The sequence below is a fragment of the Gekko japonicus genome, unplaced genomic scaffold (assembly GCF_001447785.1).
Source record: "Gekko japonicus isolate JY-2015 unplaced genomic scaffold, Gekko_japonicus_V1.1 scaffold1154, whole genome shotgun sequence".
Taxonomy (NCBI): domain Eukaryota; kingdom Metazoa; phylum Chordata; class Lepidosauria; order Squamata; family Gekkonidae; genus Gekko; species Gekko japonicus.
In genome coordinates, this window is record NW_015163636.1 from 75,429 (window position 1) to 82,656 (window position 7,228).

Consider the following 7,228-nt stretch of genomic DNA (forward strand, 5'->3'; position numbering starts at 1 on the left):
ATTTAAAAAACCACCAAACTTTTTAGGTAGCTATAACTGGGAGAATTATAAACAGTGCTGGGGTTTATTGTAAAGCAGGGCTAGCCAACTTCCCCAGTCTGGGGGCTGGATCTTTCCTGCGGTATGATGTCATCGCTCCCTATCCCACCCACAGCTGATGAAGATTGTCTGGGCTGGGTGGGTCTGTCTGCACCTGGAATCGTTGTGGCCCCTCCTCATGCAGAAAACTAGCTCTGGTCCCTATTTCCACCTGTGAAATGTTGTCGGAGGGGATGCACCCTTCCCTTGCTCGCGTCCTTGTCCGCAGGCACATGTAATTCTCCAAAGCACAGAGTTACCGACTGGTTCGTTCTTCATACCGGCCTCCTAGAAAGCAGTTGATCCCTCTCATCTTGCCCCCCCCCCTCCAGATGCTTCGGAGCAGGAGCACTCTAGGAATGCCACAAGGACGGCTCTCGGATTACAACAGAAAGTGCGTGATATCACTCCTTTTAGCCTCCGCTGGTGTTGGCTGAGGGTGGAGGGGGTGGACTCTGGGAGGGGTTTGCTCCAGTGAAATTTGCCAGGAAAAGCAGTCCCCAGACTGCTGGGAGTCTCAGTCTAGGAGAGGCACTTAAAGCAAGAGGAGCAACTCCCCCAACCGTCCTGCCTGTAACTTGCTAGGTAAGGGGCAACTTTCAGAGAATTTAACAAATATAGTGGTGAGCTTACAGAAATAGCAGCAGGCCTCTGTCTGTCTCTCTCTCTCTCTCTCTCTCTCTGTGTATAGGATGTTCTATGGATCTGTTTCTTGCATTTTGTCAGAATGAGCTGGAGCTCCAGTTAAAATGTTCTCAGCCAATAGACATCACCTTTGTCTTTCTCCTGTTCTGTCCACCGCTCTCTGGGTAACCTGAACAGCTGAGTGGCTGGAGATCGGATGGTTGCATTGTCTCTTCTTTTTTATATTTTCTCTATGAACATAATTAACTCTGCCATTCATGGGGTATGAAACAGCAGGGGGGATTGGGTCCCTTCATCAAAACTCTACTAAATCAGATAGAATAATCCAGACGAGTTGACTACTGTCTCCAACAGCTGAGGACTTGGCAGAGTTTATTAGACTTTGGTTTACTTAAGTTTGGGTCACTGAACAGTTCGCGTGAAGCTTACTGAGTTAGCCCAAAGGTCTTTCTGGGTTTTAGGCAGAGGTCTTTCACATCAACTTTTAACCAGAGGCTGACAGGGGACTGAATGTGAGGCCTTCTCAGTGGAAGCCATGGGCCTCCCCTAATACAGTGGGTCTCAGGGTGTTGCTGGAAGGGCCCTGATGCAGACCCCTTGCTGAAGTGGAGCAGGGCTGAGCCCATTCAGTGCTGCATGGGAGACCTCCTGGGAACCTCCAGTGTCTGCTGCCTTGAACTCATAATGCTCATATGAGAATAATAGTGCTCCTTTCTTGTTTTTGGACAAGAATGGCAGAAAAGTTTGACCGGAATGGGGAAATCCTGAGTTCTGATCCCTGATGAGTATAGAAAACCTGAAGTTGATTCTGGTCCGTTGTGATGGACCAAAGAAAACAGCTCCATTTAAACAACCCGAGGACCCTGAGAGAACTTTCAGTAAAATTAAGGAGGGGAAGCCACCAAGTCTGCATTAGTGTAAAGTTTTAAGAAGTCAATGCAAGAGGAATTCAAGAGGGTAGCTGTGCTAATCAGAGGCAACAAAAGGAATCTGGCAGCACCTTCCAGACTTATTCCAGGTTTATTGTTTCTGTGGCTGCTTTCCACTGGATATGGGCTTCAGCAAATGTAGTCTCTTGTCCACGAAAGCTGATGCCACAATAAATCCATTGCCACGACTAATTTTTCTTTTTGCCTTGTGGGGTGTTCCTTGTGCAAAGAGGAAAGATAAGCCTGGTTGTCTCACACTTTTGCTCCCCGAGTTAATAAGGCAGGGTCTAATTTGCTGGCAAGTTGGGACAGTAGATATTCCTTAACATTCTTAACTTGTGCCCCAGAAAGCTGCAGTTTGGACTCTATCTGGATTGCTTTATTCCAGCTGCTCTAATAGCTCTTAATGCATGTTCCAGTTACTTTGGTTTAGTGAAATCAGATGTCCTCTCTTGGTGCATCTGATGCCTAAAATCAAGTGGGAGGTGCAGAGAACTACCTCGCAGGCTTGTTGTGACTTGAGGATGAAAGGCCTTTCGGTATTTTTTAAAGCCATATACATGCCAGCTATGAGCAAGTAATTAACAGTGCATTAGTTCCACTGGGACTACAATGCAGTTTCATAGGATTGCACAGCACTGTATATTGTGTTGGATCACTGGGGGATGCTTTGATATGGAATAGTATGTCAGATTAATTGCTGCTACAGGAAGGGCTCTTCTGTGATGGCCCCTTAAATTATGGAATCAGTTCCCTTTCGAAGTTTGTCAGATTGGGGAGCTTGACCCTTTCAAAGAAGCTTTAAAGTTGTTTACATGGATTTCGGAGCTGCGGTGGCTCAAGTGGTTAAGACGCTGAACTGCAGGCTGTGGAATGTCAGTAGTTCAGCAGTTCAAGACCTGGGTGCCGCAAGACGGGGTGAGCTCCTGTCTCTAGTTCCAGCTCCTGCCAACCTAGCAGTTCGAAAGCAAGAAATTGCAAGTTGATAAATAGGTACCACTTCGGTGGGAAGGTAACAGCGTTCTGTGCGCCTTGGTGTTTAGTCATGCCGGCCACATGACCACGTAAACGTCTTCGGACAGCGCTGGCTCTTCGGCTTTGAAACGGAGATGAGCACCGCAACCCTAGAGTCGGATTCGTCTGGCTTTCGAGCAAGGGAACCTTTACCTTTACCTTACATGGATTTCACACACTATAGAGTAGACAGTGTTTCCCAAAATATATGGGGGTTCCCCCAACAGGCTCAACAATATGCCCTTGGGGCTGTTTCAGGCTGGGAAAATGGCATGGGAAGGAAGGTAGAAGTCCTTTCGCTGTGTGTGCCGTAGTCCTGATCCTAATTGGGTATCAAATGTGCTGGAATTAAGGAGAACCCACAACAGCCTCCAGGTGGGGCTTGGAGATCTCCCGGAGTTACAGTTGATCCCCAGGTTACAGAGATCAGTTTCCCTGGAGAAAATGGCTGGTTTGGAGGGTGGACTCTATGGCATCATGCCCTGCAGAGGAAGTCATGGTGACCTATAGTGACTTCTACTGGGGCATGGAGGACATTCAGGGAAGTGGCTTGATAGCGCACCTCTGACCTCCCAGCCCTGGTATTCTCTGGAGGTCTCCCATCCAAATATTTGCCAGGGTTGGCCCTTCTTAGCTTCCAAGATCTGATGAGATCGGGCTTGCCTGGGCTAGCCAGGTCAGGGCAAAACTCCAGGAATTTCTGAACACTGAGTTGGCGACCCTACCTGCAACTCACACGTAACTGTATTACATCTGACACAGAGTGGGGACCCAGACTCAATAAGCATATTCAGTATTTTGCAAAGAGGGCCCTGTGGGTGGGTGTTGTTTTATTGGCTGCGACTGAATTTTATTCATCTATTTTCAGAACCTGATTTTATTGATTGTATTGTATCATATGTGTTTTATGTTTCCCACCCTGAGAATGACTGCTAAGAAACACAGCAAATAAGTGCCAGAGGGGCATATTTCTAAAGTTCTTGGATATATTCTCACTTGAGCTGCCTCGCAGTGTTTCGTGACAACTTATGATTTTAGGGGGGGAACAGAGCAATTTTAATGTTTGTTTTCTTTTCTTTTCGAGTGGAGAGGGCAAGCAAATGATGGAACAGCCCGAGTTCAAATCCCATTTCTGCCACAGTCTCATTAGTTAGACAAGAGACTCTTCCCAGCTCTAGTCCATCATCTGTAGGGGGGGGGTTAATTACACTGGCCTACCTTGCATGACTGTTGTAAGGATTGCAATAAGATAATCTGCAAATGCTCCATATAAATTAATAATGTTCTGTGAATTCTCTGGGACCAACTTTTAATTTCTGCAGAATTCTATCTTATTTTCTTTATTTACTTCATTTATACCTCACCTTTCCCCCAATGGGGACCCAAAACAGCTACTATGGTTCTCCTCTCCTCTCCTTTATCCTCACAACAACCCTGTGAGGTAGGTTTGGCTGGTAGAGAATGATTAGCCCAAGGTCACTCAGTGACCTCCCATGGCAGAGTGGGGATTCAAACCTGGGTCTCCTAGATCCTAGTCCAGTACTCTGACTCCTGCACCACACTGGCTCTTGATAGAAGGTGGCAGAGTTCAATTATACAGATGTCTGGTAGTATCATTTCTCCCCCCCCCCCCATGGCGCTCTACAGTTATACTCAGTTTTCAGGGGCCGTCGTGTTTTTTTATTTCAAATATCCCAGTATGCAGAGTCCTTTTGACACTGAATATAGATGTCCAGCTCCAACCTTGCTAAATCCTGATTCTAATTAAACCCTGCCTATTTTTCAGCATTTACTGCATGTGCCGCTTCAAAATAGGGCAGGTAACAACCTCTGAGGCCATTTTGGCTGGGCAGTATGGTCCGGGGGGGGGGGAGGCAGAAGCCCCTCCTTTCCCCCATACCATGGTCCTAAGACTAATCGTGACCCTCTGGTACTTTAAAAAGCCGTTCCCCAGAGCTGCGGTGTGGTTGCAGGGAAAACAAGTTGGGCCCGGGTCCTGGGACCCAAATAATTAAAAACCCTAACATCTCATCTCCCCTAGCCAACCCCTGTGTAGTCTGTTCTGCAGATCTATACATCAGAGGTTTTCAAAATGTGTTGCAGAAAACTCTGAGGTTCTTTGGAAGCTTAGAAGGGGTTCCTCCATGAGAGGATCAATTATGATGAAGAATTTTACCAGCCTGTTAACTGATCTTCCTTCTGCAGGGTGCAGCTTGAGGGCAATGTTGGGTTCAATCTAAGTACCCTCTTGGTTAGCTGATGTAGCCCAGCAGAACTGGCTTGTTTCCTTTTGAACCTAGTGTGAAGCTACTATAGTGACCTGAAATGCTCGGGGCTCAGGAGGCATCAAAGGATTGAAAGCTACTGCTCTAGATACTCATCTTTTGCTGTCCAGAGCCAAACACAAAAGGCCTGAGATGATGAATATCTTCATTCAGGGTGTATAGTTTTTCCAAAGTGGCTCCAGATGTGCTTCTACCTATGAGCTCAAGTAGGCTGTAAAGTAAACATTGCGTGACTGGTTCTGGAATGAATGCAGCTCATGTGCAGCAGTTTGGTTCCAAGCTCCAAGAGATCCCTGACTCTTTTTTAGGATCAACTGACAGGGGCAGCAAGGCCACTCAGTAGTGCAGCAGATTCCTTTTTAGCGCAAACAGATTCAGAGACTCTGGTTCCTCCTCTTCCTATCACATGACTGATATCTCTTCTGATGTCATATTCGTGCAGCTCATTAGGTCCCTGGGGAGAGAAAAGGGGGACCTGGGTCTGGAAAGGTTGAAGATACTGATGTAGGAGGTCCAGGTTCAAATGAGTACTATGTTTGTAGCAAGAAAGAGATGCAGAACCACATACAAAGCTGGGTGAAAACTAGCTGTAGCAACACCAAATGAATAATGTGCAACAGGTCCAAAGGAGTAGCTATCTTAAACTATTACAGCAAAACACACACATGCAAAAGAGTTTTTCACAGAATATAAAGAATAGCACATTCAGTGTAGAATTAGCTTTTGTGGGTGCTGTCCGAGTGTTGCAGAAAAAACAGAATTTACCTGGTCGCCAGGCGTCCACCTGGTGTAGCAGCTTCACTTAGGTTCACTGGGCTGGATGGGATTCTGGCAGGACACCAAGTCTTGGCAGGAAAGAGAAGAGGACACAAGCCTCTATTTATTTGAACCTTACCATAATATAAAAAAGGTCAGAGCATTCACCAAAAATGGCAATTAAGAAAGAGATGTCTCTTGACCACCACCCGAAGGCCCCAAAAGGTCATTCAGGAGGTGGTGCTGAATAATGGAACCTTGACAATATTTATTCCCTTTTGCAAGATAATAAAAGACATACACCAAACGTCCCATGGGAATGTCATGAGTGCACCAGTAGCCAGACCCTTCCCCTTGATGGCACCATAAACTTTTTCTTCCTTAGGGCTATCAGTTAGGTCCAAGCCTCTGGCCAGAGCAGGTGAGATATAGACAAAAATCTCTGGATATTCAGCCTTGGGGCTTAGTGCATTTTGTCTAAAGGAACGTGAGGTATGTGTGGGAAACAGTTTGTTCACAGCCAGGCACTGTTTTGCTACTAGGAAGCAGGCATTGGACATATTGCAGTGCTTCATGGGAAGAGACCAAAGTCTGCTTTTGCTACATCTATTCAATATACCTTATACATAAATGGCCAAGTCTCCCTTAATCCAAAATTCTGCCACACAGAGACATGCCGTCATCCTGCGTTAACAGATAAATGGGTACAAAGGAAAGAATGTTGTATAGCACTGAGAGCAGAAACTGGGTTTCTGCTGTTCCTTTATTCTGGAATGTGATTTTGTGTGGTATTCCACTTTTCCTTAATTCCATTTTAAATAGAATTTCCAGAATCTTTTCCAGAATTGGAACATGTGCTGTTTGCTTTACATCCATTAGTTCATTTGTGACTTTATTGTGTCCAACACCTACATGTGCTTTTATAAAACACTGCAAAAAAGCAATCTTGATAACTTTGTAATGCACAGTCACATCAAGATTCTTTTTGTGTGGGGTGTGTTCTGAAGCTGAAAATAAGTGTGGTGTCCAGTTCAGATGAAATGGTAACTCTACCTATCTGGAACACTGCAGTTTGTGCATGATCCCAGTATGCAGAGTTGAATACCCTCAAAGTTACATATGAAAAAAAGCTTCTATAATTGCATTGCATTGAAGAGAGCTGCAGCCACCAACAGTGTGATTTATACTGCACCTCAAATATCCCCTCAAAGGGACATTGTTAGTTCAGCACCTTTGGAAGAACTGATTCTGAAAGAAAGCAACTAACTTACCCTCATTCAGTGGGTCTTGTGGGCATTTGAAATAAGTTCTCTAAATACCAACATCAGACACACACTTCATCCTCCCAACTTTTGACTTTATATAATTTCTCTTCAAGCTAAGATTACAATCAGTCAGAGTAGCTGTTCAACGTTCCAAAAAAGCGAAGGATGGAAAAGAGTTCATTAGCATTTCAAAGCCACAGCAACAAAGAGAATGTTAGTTTGACACGTTGACACCATGACCACAAACCTTTGTTCT

The 7,228-nt window shown here is 45.3% G+C and overlaps 1 protein-coding gene across 1 annotated transcript in view; it reads left to right on the forward strand.

The window, feature by feature from the left end:
• The first annotated feature begins 600 nt into the window (after nucleotides 1-600).
• LOXL2 (lysyl oxidase like 2) overlaps nucleotides 601-7,228 on the forward strand; it is a 119,032-nt gene continuing 112,404 nt past the window's right edge. Inside the window, exon 1 of the mRNA XM_015407575.1 lies at nucleotides 601-663. The gene's annotated coding sequence lies outside the window, so the exon portion shown is untranslated. The remainder of the gene's footprint in view (nucleotides 664-7,228) is intronic.